Raw genomic sequence first — 14962 nt, 5'->3', positions numbered from 1 at the left:
AAATGCAAAAGGGCATTGTGAAAACGGTAAATGCATTTTCTGAGGGCAGTGTCATTTGATGCAGTTTTGTGCGCATAGCCGATCACACAATCAATATAGTTACCCTTTTTGATAGGTGGGCAGAGCCCTGTGTAATTGGGCGGGGCATACTTATGGTTTTTGATTTTGAAACGTAAGCAGGTATGGCGCGGGCACAGCCATCCGGGTCCCCGTAAGAGTATTGACGAGTGAATGCCTATCACTGTGGAGCATTGGAGCGAGACTGGCCGCCATCTTCCCGCTCATTTCACTCGTGCCCTTGGTTATGGCCCATTTCCTGGCGGCGGCAGGCGCAGTTTCTCCGGAGAATGGGGGAAGGGGCGGCTGTGGTGTAAATCCTCATTCCAGCCGCTCCCCCCTCTGTGGGAGACCCGCTGCCGCTAGTTATCCCCCATTCCCCGGCGCTGCCGATTGTTGGAGGTCCGCGTTACTCATTTCCTGACCCCGCCCACGACCGCGGCGCGCTGCAAGGAGGAGAAAGGAGCTGCGCGCCGCACCCGGAAGCTGGCGACCGGAAATTGGGAAAAGGAGCTGCGCGCCGCGACCGGAAATTGGGAAAAGGAGCTGCGCGCCGCGCCTGGAAGCAGGGGAAAGGAGCTGCGCGCCGCGCCTGGAAGCAGGGGAAAGGAGCTGCGCGCCGCGCCTGGAAGCAGGGGAAAGGAGCTGCGCGCCGCACCCGGAAGCTGGCGACCGGAAGCAGGGGAAAGGAGCTGCGCGCTGCGCCTGGAAGCAGGGGAAAGGAGCTGCGCGCTGCGCCTGGAAGCAGGGGAAAGGAGCTGCGCGCCGCGCCTGGAAGCAGGGGAAAGGAGCTGCGCGCCGCACCCGGAAGCTGGCGACCGGAAGCTGGGGAAAGAAGCTGCGCGCCGCTCCCGGAAGCAGGGGGAAGGAGCTGCTGTTTCCCGCGGGCACGCGCAGCAGCGAGTCTCGGAAGCCAAGCGCGCGCCTCGCTCTCCGCTCAGGCGGGAGGTCCTCAGGGCTTCGCACCGGGAAGGCGCTCGTCCTGTCATGTGTGCACTCTGAGGCATCTCACGCCTGCGCGCGTGGAAGGGCGTCCTCTTTGCACAGGTGGAGGATGGCGCAGCATTATTTATTTACCCGGGGTGGGGACGGTCTAATGTGAAGCTTAATCTAGCCCTGCACTAGCCTTGCACAGCAGACTCGCTTCTATGAAGGTTTTCAAGCGCATCTTAAGTTCTTACTTCGCAGTTCTAAACGCAGTGTTCATGTAGCAAGCCATGCCCAGGGCAGATGTGTCCCAGCCAGGCATCGTATGCACGTTTTCTGTTTTCCTATAATATATCCTCATAGACGGAGAGAGGGATAAATGTCAGAGCTCCTCTTGCCACTTCATTTATGGCCCATAAACTGAGTATAGCTCATTATCCCAAGTGATAATGCCCCCCCCAAGGTCCATAAGGGTAGTCCCACAAAGAGATATTAGCAATAAATGTTTTCACATTTTGGTGGCAAAGTAAAAAAAGGTTTCTTTAATAGTCAGTGTTGTGACTGGACCCTAGAGGCTCTGGATCCAGTCATACAGTGGCTGGGGGTCACTCAACCGACACACTTGGGTGCAGAGATCACCCTGCTAGACCGTGGGCAATTGGTCAGTTCATGGATTGGGGGCACCCAGGCCATCATGACACACAGCGTCAGAGTTATCCAGTAGGGGCACCGGCATGCACAAGCAAAGTTGCCCTGCAGGGTCTCTCCTACTGCAGGTAGACAGTGTTACCACACAGCTGCAGTGTCTTCGGGATGGGTACTGCAGGGCAGGCCCATCTGCCTCACATGCAGCTGGCGAAGCACAGCAATGACCACAGGAGGCAAGAATCTGTTGGAACTGACTGGCAAGCGGGAAACCGCTTGTCTCTTTTATTGGTTTAATCACATGGTGCACAACCATGTGACAGCAGCACAAGCCCTTAGCAGGGATTCCTTGTTACTTAACAGTGAGAACAGTAAATGGATAAACTGAGTTAGTAAACTGAATGCGGTTTTATTTTGTAGTATTTAAATAACTTAGTTGACTTAAGCATTTTAATGGCTAACTTGGTTAAACTGTAACTTTATAAGAAAGTGAAAGCATTTCCCTATATTTCGCTTTTGTGTCTTTAATAGAACGTGTAGCAAAACTGGTCCTAATAAAGAGGCAGCTTTTTGTTGAAAGAGATGTTGCCCGGAAATTGCATTGTTGTTTCCCTGTCTGCTTTTGAAGAGACAATGGGCCTCATTACAAGTTCGGCTGTAGCCTTGCTGTTAAACTGTCAGGCTGCCGCCAAACTTGCACATTTTTCCGATGCCCAGGAATGGGCAATTACCGGAGTATTAAAACAGCAGCGGGGCCCGGTAATTGTCCATTCCTGGGCACCGGAAAATATTCTTCCCCATTCCCATTTTAGCCCCGTAGGACTCAATAGGAATGGGGAGGCCGGAGGCACCAGCACCATTCGTGAATGGTGCCGGTGCATCCAACATGCTCTGCTCGCGGGTGCCGGTCCGAAGAGGCACCCACAAACAGAACTCGTAGTTTTCCAGTCCGGTAACTATGGAACCGGCAAACTTACCGGTACCGTAGTTCCTGGACCGGCAAACTTGTAATGAGGCCCAATGTTCAGAATGCAGGCAAAACCAGTAGTTATTGTCTGCACCCTTAACATTCTGCTAGGCTGTGAGGAGGTGAATAGAAATCTTCACCACTGGTGGTGACTGTTGTGTTCCTGGCTCTCGGGCAAAGAACCAAGGGCACATTTCCACGCTCCCAGAGAAGGCCAGGGCAAGCGTAGGGGAACAGAGAAAAGAGGATGTGCAAAACCAGTATGGTGTGCTCGACAATGACCCGGCAGACAAAGCATGCTGCCTCTTTTTTCACCACATCCCATCCATGTACGATGACGTGGTGTGACAACATAACACCCCTCTCCTTTTTCCATAAACACTGTAAACCTTAAAACTATTTAGAACTATCTCTTGTGCAAGATACATATTTTCTGAGTTTTCCTGGGGGGCCTGGTGCCGCCCTCAGGTGGTACTTGTTGGGATGTCATGTCGACATCCCAGGAGTGCTGGTCTCCGTCTGGACTTCTTCGGTGCTTATCGCTGTTTGTTCGGCCGCTTCTTCCAGGATCTTAGAACTTGGTGCGCCTTCCTCCTCTCCTACCTGTTCCTGGGTTGTTACTGGGAACTCTGCTTCTTCTTCTCCCCTTTCTCTTTCATTCGTTAGTTTGTTACCTTCTATCCACATCAGTTTAGGAATTCATTTGAACCAGGAGGCATTCCTTGCAATTGTTTCCTGTCCATGCCGAGCTATCAGTTTTCCTTGTCCTATTACTGTCCATGGGGTGTCATCGAAAGGGTTCGACAATTTTGACCGTGTTGCGTTCTTGAGGATCAACACCTTGTTGCCTCATTTGTAGTGGAACACCTTTGCGTGTCGTTTGTTGCTCACATGTGCATTTGCTTTCATTCTCTTGGCTTGTGTCCGGTGTCTGTCCACGCTTTTTGTCTTCTTGTTCTGGTGATGTGGTATGGAGGAGTTCTGCATCGTTTTGTTAGTGAGGTCAGCGGGGGGAAAGTCGGGTCCACACATGTAGGGTTAGTCGTTAGTTCCGTAAAAAAACGGCACATTTCAAATTTTTCAGGGGAGGTCTTGCGCCATGGCTATTCTAAGGACCTTGTTTAACGTCTGCATGAAGCGTTCAATGTCCCCATTTGCCCGAGGACATCGAGGGTGTGATATGGTGATGACGAATGTGTAGGTCTTCCAGGTATTTGTGAAACTCCTTTCCTTGGAAAGATGGTCTGTTGTCACATTTTATAGATTGTGGCAGTCCCTGGGCGGCAAACCTCTTCTCAAAAGCAGATAGTACCACTGTGGACATGACTACTTCGTCTAGTAATCATCTACCACAACTAGTAGGTATGGTCCTTCTTGGACTGCACAGAAGTTTAGGCTTATCGATTCCCATTGCAAGGTGCCTCTTGGGGCTGAACAGATGGGTTTGGGCCTGCGGGGAGCTCCTGTCGCTTGGCACGGTAGGCATACTGATATGATGTGCTCAACTCTTGCGTCTAGCTGTGGGAACCACACTCAACTGCGTATTCTGGCTTTTGTACGAACGCTCCCTTGGTGTCCCACATGCAAGGGGGATGATCCTGTCCTTCAAGTTGTTTGGGATCATAATGCGTGCTCCTCCAAAGTATTAGGCCTTCATTTGTGATTGACAGTTAATGGCAACTGTGAATATCCCCAATAGGAAGTCTCTTGCTTCTTCAGTGCGGTTCAGATTGTCCTACAGGAACGAGTTCCACTCCTACGAGGACAGCATTATTTACATTGTCGCAACCTGATTCCTTGCTCGCCTCCATTATTTGTTCGATGCTGACCGATTTAGGCTTCATTGTGTGGACGATCTGATAGAAGTATCCTTCTGTCTCTGTCAATTCCTGAATTTCCCTTTTGGTCAATACGCGTGGGTGTTTTGATAGGAAGTCTTCTGGATTCTCTGCTCCTACGCAGCATGTGAGGTTGAATTTGTATTGCTGGAGGTGTAGCAACCATTTTTCTATTCCAGCTCGGGGGTGTGGTGCCAACCCTATGAAGATAGGTATCGCGTTAAATCGCTCCCAGTCCGACTGGGATGGCATCCGCGTAGAGTTACCCCCTAAGGGACCTCAGAATAGGGCGGTAAGGGTTTACCGGCACCGGTCACCTTGCCGGTGCCCGTTAACCCATACCGCTCACCTCGTAATGAGGCCCAATGAGCAAGGGATCCACGTCTGGATTACCCTGGGTTACTTCGGGTGAAACCCCAAGTTTTACAAAGTTACAAAGAAGTGTGGGTGCCCCGGGTAATCCAGACATGGACCCCTTGATCACTGTTCTTAGAGAGGCACAGCTTCACCTCACTAATGAGGCCCGACTAGGCCGAAACACGTGTCTGGGGTTGCTATTGGTTCAGAGGACAATGGTGGGTGATCTAAGGAGACCTAGGGGGTCATTACGAGATGGGCAGTAGCCATGGTGCTATTAGCACCATGGCCGTCCTCCCATAACGTGACCGAGTCCGGTGTTGTTAATTGGGGACTTACCGGTGTAGTCCGACCCTGGTGGGACCGGTAAATCCCCATTAAACAAACCATTCCCCATTCCCATTTGAGCCCCCATAGGGCTCAATGGGAATGGGGAGGGCGCTAATAACGGGCTTTATTAGCGCCCTGGTCCCTTAGCTGGACCCGTAAGGGACGTGTGGTCAGGCCACACGTTCCTTATGGTCCCCGCCAAGGGACATTGGAATAGGGCAGTAGGGATTACCTGCACCAGTCTCCTTACCGGTGCCGGTAATCCCTTACCGCCCAGGTCATAATGACCCCCCCTAGTCCAAAACATCTGGAGAGTTACATGTTGCTGACTTCTGCCCTATGTACTTACACATCCTATCCGTATCTCTGCGTTCATTATGGGTGTCTCCATATACCCTCCTGGACAAGGGCCCATGGAGAACTTGACCACATGGGCCAACAAAGATTGATACTGCACTGGTGTAAAGCTTCCCATGGTCCCACTGGAGAGAAGTTGTTTGTTTAGATATATATCTCTAATTGTATCGTCACTGTACTGTATCTGTAACTAAACCGTGATTACGTATAACTACTATGTATCGCCAACTACCAAGATTGTTACCAACTATGTCTGTATAATTAGGCTGTGATACCTCAGAGTTTGGGCGTACAACAAATCCAATAATTTAAAATAAAAAAATCATCATCCATGTACAGATTGAATACCAGCGGAAATTAGTTGTTTCCAGTCTTCAGTGAAATCCGGTGTGTATTTGTTGGCTAGATTAATTGTAGTGAAATGTTATGTTTAGCGGTATGATGCAAGTTGCGCATATGTCACTATATACTTTAAGATGTCATATTTATGTTCCCTCTTTCTCCCCCTTGCTCTCTATCCCCATTACATAGGTTGACTGAAGATTGAAGAACTGCATTGACCTGATGAAGAGAGAAGATGAGAAGCCTTTTGCTGAGGCTCATGACCAGATGGCGAGAAGCCTCCCAACAATGGTCCTTGGAACTCCATTGACCTGATGAAGAGAGAAGATGAGAAGCCTTTTGCCGAGGCTCATGACCACTCCCTTGACCTGGTGAAGATCGAAGATGGCGAGAAGCCACCTGACATTGGTCCTCCGAACTCCATTGAACTGATGAAGACTGAAGATGAGAAGCCTTTGGTCGAAGTTCACCAGATGTACATTCATGTTAAGAATGCTGGCGAAAGACCATCTGTACGCATTTCTGGGGAGTCCATGGATCAGGGTAAAATTGAAGTGAAGAATGAACTATCTAATGGGCATAACCAGCATTCCATGGACTCGGCAAAGATTGATAAAGAGGTGCAACCATCTGCTAACCATCACACGAACACCAGGGACCAGGTAAAGCTAGAAGAAGGCAAAGAATATTCTGTGACATCTAATCCGCTAATGGGTGCACTATACGCACATAACATCCACTGCCCTTAACACCCAAGCAGGCTCATCCAAAGAAAGTGAGCTTTGTACTGATGGTTGAGCAATCCTTATAAGACATGTGCTCTCATTTTCCAGCTTTAAATTGGAAGAGGAGACATTGCGCCAGTACCGATGCTCATTACATGGAGGTGGTTTGTGTACAAACTGTAAAATGGAACACATGTAGTCACTCGCCAGAGGGAGCAAAACCCTTTGACAAAAGGTATGGGATGCTACAATCTAACTCTTGGTAGGTTTAAGCTGATATTTTCCAGCATAGATGGGTAGAATTGTGCACTAAAAACTCACAAACTGAGTCCCAGCGCTTTTGGCCCCTTACCTATTTGTTCATAGAGCATATCCAACAGGGTCAGGAGTGCATTTTAAATCACACATGTCCACAGACAAGACAGCCAATTCCCCATGACTATTGGTAGGCAGAATGCCAGAAAGCCATCATTCTCCTCCTGCCTGACTCTAACATGGTTCTCCTCCTGCCTGACTCTAACATGGTGGGCTTATACGAGGGTCAAAGTAATTCACTAGATAACTCCCTGTGCCTGGTAGAGGGCATGTACATGTAGGGAGTAGGTGGGATCAAAGGACTACTACCAAACAAAGCTAGTGAATTCTTTCTTTGGCATAGTTGCCTTGTAAATGAGATGGCCTCTTATAGTGGCTTTAAAAGCATCTTAATCAAGTCATTTATTCGAGTTTACCCCAAAGAAGGAAAGGATGTCTGAGTTCCTTAAGGAAAGCCACGTCTCTACAGTACTGGTGTCATTTCTATTTCCTATGTCACTTCTGTTAAAAGATTGATCTGGCAGGATACAGGGGCGCGATCTGAAAATTTGATCCCAACTATTTTCACTGAGTGTGTTCTGAGAAGCGGCCGGGAATTGATGACTATGTAGTCAATTACAGGATTCACTCGATAGGAATGCAAATAAAAAGTATGTTTGTCATTGGGTTGCTGATATCTTAATTTTTTAATGTGTTTCAGTTCTTTCTGTTGTTGCTGGATTATCCCCTCCCCGCCCCTGATGATCTATTTCAGAATTCATGGTGAGACTGAAGTCACCTGCCAGGAGAATAATTGCTATTGCGAAGGTCGCAAGTTCTCGAAGATCCCTCATCCCCTACCTTTCTCTAGCCGAAAGAAATAATTGTACTGGGATGGTGTTAGAGGTGCCTGCACTCAGGCATGTGGTTTTGTATATAGTTGCATTGCACATAGGTCCTAGGTTCCAAGGTCAGAACTGATAGAGTTTGGAACTTGGGGCATGTGCAGGTTCTGATTCCACTAGGAGTCAGTTGAAGTCATCCCTGCTGGGGGCTGTTACAGATAGAGCTACGCTCATACTTGTTTCCTGTATTGCCTGAATAAACCCAAGTTTGAATCCCTCTCAGTGTGTAGTGAGTACAGTGTATCAGTCACATGTGAGTGCACTCTGTGGGTATCGTGGTGAAGGTGTGTTTCGTAAAGACTTACTATCTATATATACCTGCTGATTTGATAGGACCTATAAAAGGTATGTCTTGTGGTTGGGGTGGAAGGTGCTTGAATTAAAAACCGAAGAGCAATTACTGCTTTGCGGATAATGTTCCTGGGAAGTTTCATTTGATGGAAGAATTGAATGACCCAAGTTAGGGGAATGTTCCGATTTCTTCTATATCTCTTCCCCACCAAACCAAAACCACACCAAAAAGGAATGGGGAATGGTTTTCAGAATGGGGACTTACCGGGTCCTCCAAGGTTGGAATGACCCGGAAAGTCCCCATACTGACAACCCGGACACAAGTTTGGAGGCAGCCATGGCACTAATAGCGCCATGGCTACCTCAAAACTGGGCCTCATTACGACTTTGGAGGCAGCCATGCCCTTAACAAGGGCATGGCTGCCTCCAAAATCGGGTCCAGGTTCCCTGAATGGTGGAATTACCAGGCCATTCTGAGTTTGGAGGGCCCAGTAATTCCTCCTACAGGGAACCCGGGCCCGGTCCTTCCCCATTCGAGCCCCCATAGGGCTCAATGGGAATGGGTGCGGGAGCTAACAATGGGCCAATTACGACCGTCCCGTTGTTAGCTCCCTGGCCCCCTCGCGGGATTCGCTCTGGACGTCTGGTAAAACCAGACATCCACATCGGGTCCCGCGAGGGAACCTCGTAATAGTGCAGAATGCGTTTAACGGCGCCGGCACCATTACCGGTGCCATTAAACGCATTCTGCACAGGTCGTAATGAGGCCCATTGTCTCTTAGGCATGTCTTTTAATCTCCTTTGAACAGATTACGAAACATACAGGGCCTCATCACGAGTTTGGCGGTAACCCTTAAATGTGGCGGTAGCGCTATTACCGCCGCATTCCGGGTCATTCCAACCTTGGAGGACCCGGTAAGTCCCCATTCTGAAAACCATTCCCCATTCCCATTCGAGCCCCCATAGGGCTCAATGGGAATGGGGAAGGAGCTAATAACAGGCCTGCAAATAGTGGGCCTGTTTTTAGCTCCCTGGTGCCTTAACGGTTCCCGCTAAGGGCGGCTCGGTAAAACCAGCCGGCCTTAGTGGGACCCGCTAATGGATCTCGGAATGCAACGGTAAGGGGTTAACGGCACCGGCATCCTTACTGGTGCTGTTAACCCCTTACCGCCGCACTCGTAATGAGGCCCATTGACAAACCTTTAGAGTTTTCATCACATGGATAAGTTAGATTTGCGGCATGTTATGTACGAGCTCCTGGTTCCCCGGGACGGGAGTTGACTTCTGCAGACTATTTGATGCCTGATACCCAAGAGCTGCTTTTAACTCCCGTTTGTGAAACATTAATTCTGATCCCTGGACTCTTCTAGGAATTAGATTGCTTTTATTTTTAATGTCCACCTTCCCTTGAGGTCCTCTTCCACCAGGCCCGCAACCTGAAGATTCTTGTGCCTGTCGTTTTCCATGGCCCTCATTACGAGTTCGGCGGTAACCATGCCGCTATTGGCGGCATGGCTACCGCCGAAATCGCGTTGGGTCTGGGTCCTCGGAATGAGGACTTACCGGGCCATTCCGAGTTCGGAAGGCCCGGTAATTCCTCCCTCCAAGGACCCGGACACGGTCCTTCCCCATTCCCATTTCAGCCCCTATAGGGCTGAATGGGAATGGGAGAGGGAGCAAACAATGGGCCATTACGAGATGGCCCGTTGTTTGCTCCCTCTACCCCTTCGCGAGACCCTTTAAGCACGCCTGGTTTTCCCAGGCATTGCTTCCTGGGTCCCGTGAGGGGAACTCGTTATGCGGCGGTACGAGGTGAACGGCGCCGGCACCTTTTACGGCGCCGTTGACTCCGTACCGCCAGGGTCGTAATGAGGCCCCATGTCTTCATTGGTGAAGAGCATCATGGCCAGTGTCTTCCAGGTTGGTTATTGTATGTAAGAGGTCTTGACAAAGGCTGTGTAGCTCAGATTAACTTTCTTGTATTATATGATTTGAGACCTGTTTAAGTTATGATAAAGAGGTCCAAAACTCCTTGTTTGGCAGATGCTTACAACATATTCTCTTTGGAAGTTTACTAACAGTGGTTTTAGCTGGGAGCAGGGCGGACACCTTTTTCAGGCTGATGGCTACAAAGGTGATCGTGTCAAGATGGCTATCACCTGGATAGCAAAGGGTGTGAATTATCAAGTGACCAGAGAATTGCACTCTCGGACAAAGGAGGATGAGTGCGGGAAAGTTGATGATCCAGTCTCTGCAGGAGTCTGAAGTACAACTGCCCAAGCCTTAGACCTTAATGCTAAACCTGCTGGAGCGAGACCCAATGCTGTTCCAATGAGTCGGGGAGAACCAATTCCTGCTTTGGATATCTGGAGATACAGGGCCTCATTACACGGAAGGCGGTAAGGGTTAACTTGCACTGGTAATGATACCGGTGACCGTTAACCCTTACTGCCTTACTACGAGGTCCCTTTTGCGGGTAGGTACTTTAACGCCTGCTGTTTAGCAGGCGTTAAAAACCGACCCGCAAAGGGACCAGGGTGCTAATTACGGTACCGCAATTTGCGGCACAGTAGTTAGCGCTTTCCCCATGGGGCAAAAATGGGAATGGGGAAGGGCAATGGGGGAAGGGGGAATTACCACCCCGCCAACCTTGGAATAGGGCGGTAATTCCCCTTTCCACCAAGGCGGTGCCTGTATTTTACTGGCATGGACCAAGGTGCTAATAGCACCTTGGTCCTCCGCCTACCGTGTAATGAGGCCCATAGTGTTTCCTGCTTCTCCTGAGACTCAGGGCCTCATTACACGGAAGGCGGTGAACCATGGCGCTATTAGCGCCATGGTTCATGCCGGTAAAATACCGGCACCGCCTTGGTGGAAAGGGGAATTACCGCCCCATTCCAAGGTTGGCGGGGCGGTAATTCCCCCTTCCACCATTGCCCTTCCCCATTCCCATTTTTGCCCCATAGGGCTCTATGGGAATGGGGAAGGCGCTAATTACGGTGGCGCTAATTCCAGTACCGAAAATTGCGGTACAGTAATTAGTTCCACTGGTCCCTTTGCAAGTTGGTTTTTAACGCCTGCAAAAAGCAGGCGTTAAATTCCCCAACCCGCAAAGGGACCTCGTAGTTAGGCGGTAAGGATTTATCGGTACCGGTAAAATACCGGTACCGGTAAACCCTTACCGACTACCGTGTAATGAGGCCCTTACTCTCCCTTTCTCCACCTTCATGTCCTTGGGGAAAATATATGATGGCATAGGGGTTGTGGACCCCACTTGCCCCAGGGAATACTGAGCACTTCCTGCACTTAAAAAGATTGAATGTTTTTTGTCTCCCCCATCCCCCCACACCCAAGGAGAGTCGTGGCAGGTGTCCACAAGCGTGCCTGACATTGCAATCCCTGCCTACCCACCTGTAAATCCAACAGCAATAGATAATCCAGTGTGTCCGCTCCTGGTTTGCCGGGATATTGGTGCGCAGCTTTGAATGCCTTTGGACTGTTTATTTGGACACTTCCTTGCAAAGAGACAGTAGAGCCTGAATGGTTGCCACCCGCATACTGCGACAGCCTTTAGTGCTCTCAAGAGCAGAGGCCACCATATTGGGAGCCTCCAGTGTCAGTTTCAGGGATAAAGTGGGAGGGGCAATCCTCTGAAGTTTGGGGTGCATCTGTGGCAAGTACCCGCTCACTGCGCACTCTAAAGCTTATCACATCTGTATTTATTTGTGTTCTTGCTGGACATCCAGGGAGCATGGTGCGGGCCCCTTGGGAGTGCCGGGGTGAGCCTGAGATCTTTTGTGCTGGCACATCCCCCTCCTGATCTCGCAACGCTTCACTCTCTGTATTTATTTTATGTTCTTGACTTATTGCATTATGCTATAATGCTCTTATTATTTACATATCCCCTCATCTTAATTGTTGTCCTACTTTATTAGTTTGTCAGATTTCGCTTCTTAATTGAACTAAAAATGGATACATTCCTTTTTACTATACCCTTAAACAAGACTCATTTTACTGAGACCCTCATTTTCCTGTTCCAGTGCACCAGCCTCTGGTCTTGAAGAGACTTGATGCTCTTCAAGCCCCTCCCCCATAGGCATTTCTTTCCCCAGTCTTTCATTGCCTCTTTGCTTGTATTTTATTTTCGCTTGATCTGGTCTTTCCTTTGTGGTGTATTCGTCTCTCGTTTCAACCCACCCCTGTCCTTCCTATCCTCAAAAAGCCTTTTCTTGACACGCCCATCCCTCACGCTATCGTGCAACACTGTTTGGCCCTTCCCTTCTGAACTCCTTATGCACGTCGCTTAAACCCCACTTTTTCAGTTTTATCTTTATTCCACTTTAGTCGAACACCTTCCAAAGTCTGGTTTCTTCAATAGAGAGATCTGGGGGTGAAACCCATTCTGGATGTGGGTAGTTGCCAAGCACTGGCTCTGGCTAGACACACATTTGGTAGAGAAACTCGAGAACTGGAGGGAGAGGTAGTTTAATGAGAAGTAGCTCTGTGTCGAAAACGACTAGCTGGACTGAGGTGAACTCTGAATGACCAGCTGTGGAGAACGCTTGCAAATAACTTAGTGGACCCTGATGCGTCGCTGTATGAGCTGTTTCTGTTTAGTAAGATCTGGGATTTTCAGTAATGGCAAGCCTGATACATTGGGGATTCAAAAAGAGTTCCAAATGTATTTACAACAAAAAAACACACTAGGCTAAATGGCTTTTATGGACATCTGACACTGTGGTCTCCGGGTGACTGTGTGGGTCCAAAGTGTTCTTTTCAGGCGCCCAGAGGTTTGAATCAAAAGTTTATTGTTTACTAGTATCGGAAGCAATAGTGCAATGCCTGTAACTACTGGCAAAGAAGTAAACCACTAGCAACAAGGTAGGATAAAAAAAATAGCTATCTAAGGGCAATGACTAATGCATGTGGTACATGTAACTTTGCAGATTGAGGCATTTGTGAAGAGTACAAATTGGACAAAAGGAAGTGTAAAAATGGGGTAGATGCTCATTGGAAGGTAAAGCACGTAGAAGGGGAATGAAACGGAGTGCCATTTTTGACCTGGAGGGTGATTTTTGTAAAAATGAGGGAAAGGCTCAGGGCTGGCCACGAATCTGTACAATCCGCCCATTGCCAGTGATTGAAATGCTACATGTGTTCCGTATTACAAAAGGAGTAATCTATTACAAAAGGAGTAATCTACTACAATAGGAGTAATCAAGTTCACGCGTGGGTTCGTGCTCTTGCGGTTTTTTAGTGGCAGTTTGAAGATATATTTTTAATTTGAAAAGTGCATGTATTCCATTAAATTGTACGGTGCATTTTTATTAAAAATATATTTCTGCAGCAAAAACCTTTTTTGACATGCTTGAGTTCTAGTATGGAATGCATTTTTTAAATGAATGTTGTCGTTGGGATAGGCCATTGTCGCAGAGTAGGTAGGAGAGTGCGTTGGTACAGTAAAGATGTCCCAGTAAATGCCACACACCAAGCAGGCATGCGGTACACAACAGGGAGCCTGGGCATCTTTTAAAATGGAGGATGGACAAGTACAGAAACCCAGGCTAATCGGATCACTGTGCATAAGTTACTGATGCTGCCTGTCGAACGATTCAAAAGATGCTCAACAGATAGGAAGGACTGTATCCTGCTAAATGATTATTAAAGTCCTGTTGAAACCGCCACACTCAGCTAGGAAGCTGAAATTGTAGACTTGACACTGGCAGCTAACACATCTGGAGCTACCTTTTCATTTGACGCGCAGCCAGTATACATTGGTTGATGTGTTTGCAAAGACTGAGCAATATACCAGCTACCTTTGAGTGATTATACTCCCAGTGCAATCATCTTGTTTTAACAAGTGTCTATAGAAGGTGAGGGAAAATGGAGGATGAGGGAAACCTGGATCGACCAACCAAATAAAATTGAACAAGGGGTTCCTACAACCATTGATTTTAAGTACATGGTAGTATTGGATTTAAGTTGAAAAAGAGGAAAACAATACAGTGCTGGATGCAGAGTTTTGAAAAGTAAGATGCTTCTGGTCTGTTTGGCCATAGGGCACCCTCTTGCATCTTTCTAAGGCAAGCTCTGCTGCTTCTCATTGTGAGGGACAGATCTATCATCTGAAACACTGGTAGGCCTTAAACCAATGAGCTAATTGGCTGCTTTTCTGGTGTCTGAAAATCCCTGAAGATGAAGTGATGGTACACCTGCTTGAACATCCTTTTTAGGGATGAGAGTTAAGAGTTCATGAGTTGTCCTTGATTGAGTGGAACATTCAGACGGGGCAAGCTATGTGGTGTTTTAGTTCTACCTGGAAGCCCTCACACTGTAACTGCAGTGGCCTTTGCTTGCAGAGGGAACCCCTCCCATCTATGACCAGCTCATGTGTCCTGTGGCTTGTGCACTTTCACGTATTTAGATCCACAGTACTTGGTGCAGTGCAGCACAGGTTAAAATACACTGTAAAGCTTCCGAACAATGCTTGCAGAATGTGATGACTGCGGTGAGTGCTTCTGCAGGCACTCTATAGAGGATACTGGGGCTCTAAATCAATGGTCTTAAACGCTGTCCTAAAGATACAGGCAACCGTTACTGCTGTGTCCTCAATTACAGCTACGCCCTTGGTGAAACAAGAGACGGTTACGGCGAAAGCAATGGCAATACATCGCTCTTTACCGAAAGTCAAAATTGTCCTGCATCCAGGCACTTTCATTCAAGTAAGGAATTTTCCCATTGGTAGCAAAAAAATAATGTGTGTTGATACACATTCTGAATAACCTATAATTGATGTAATAACTAAACTTGCCTCTTGGGTTATACGAGAGCCCATTAATCTCCTCACCTGCACCGATCATACTGCACGATTGGGTGAAGCTCAGGTGGAATTTCCAAGGTTGCTGCACTGAATATGTAGAGTTTTTA

The 14962-nt window shown here is 48.3% G+C and overlaps 1 long non-coding RNA gene across 1 annotated transcript; it reads left to right on the top strand.

The window, feature by feature from the left end:
• Positions 1 to 564: 564 nt before the first annotated feature.
• LOC138565911 (uncharacterized) lies at positions 565 to 7966 on the top strand. The gene is made up of 2 exons (XR_011301701.1): positions 565 to 1104; positions 6010 to 7966. It is a non-coding gene; the product is annotated as an uncharacterized lncRNA (long non-coding RNA).
• The last annotated feature ends 6996 nt before the right edge of the window (positions 7967 to 14962 follow it).

Source organism: Ambystoma mexicanum, chromosome 1p (assembly GCF_040938575.1).
Source record: "Ambystoma mexicanum isolate Mex_15411 chromosome 1p, UKY_AmexF1_1, whole genome shotgun sequence".
NCBI classification, from domain to species: Eukaryota; Metazoa; Chordata; class Amphibia; order Caudata; family Ambystomatidae; genus Ambystoma; species Ambystoma mexicanum.
The sequence above is the reverse complement of the archived record's forward strand: the minus strand, read 5'-3'. Positions and strand labels throughout refer to the sequence as shown.